Source organism: Capsella rubella, unplaced genomic scaffold, assembly GCF_000375325.1.
Source record: "Capsella rubella cultivar Monte Gargano unplaced genomic scaffold, Caprub1_0 scaffold_4, whole genome shotgun sequence".
In the NCBI taxonomy this organism is placed as follows: Eukaryota; Viridiplantae; Streptophyta; class Magnoliopsida; order Brassicales; family Brassicaceae; genus Capsella; species Capsella rubella.
Window position 1 is genome coordinate 8909021 of NW_006238920.1, and position 231 is coordinate 8909251.

The window sequence follows — 231 nt, forward strand, 5'->3', positions numbered from 1 at the left end:
TAATCATTCCTAATTATTAGCATCAATTTAATAATATATTAACCCTCAATCTTGCTGGATATTAACTAATATGCAATTAGTATTTAATAATTTTAGAAAACTTCAAGAAATCATATCACATGATTATTATATTTCCATAAATATAACATTGACAATCCAAAAAAAAATAAAAAGTTAATGTATGCTACAAATAAATAAATAAGATCAAATAATTATGATTAAAAATGGAAG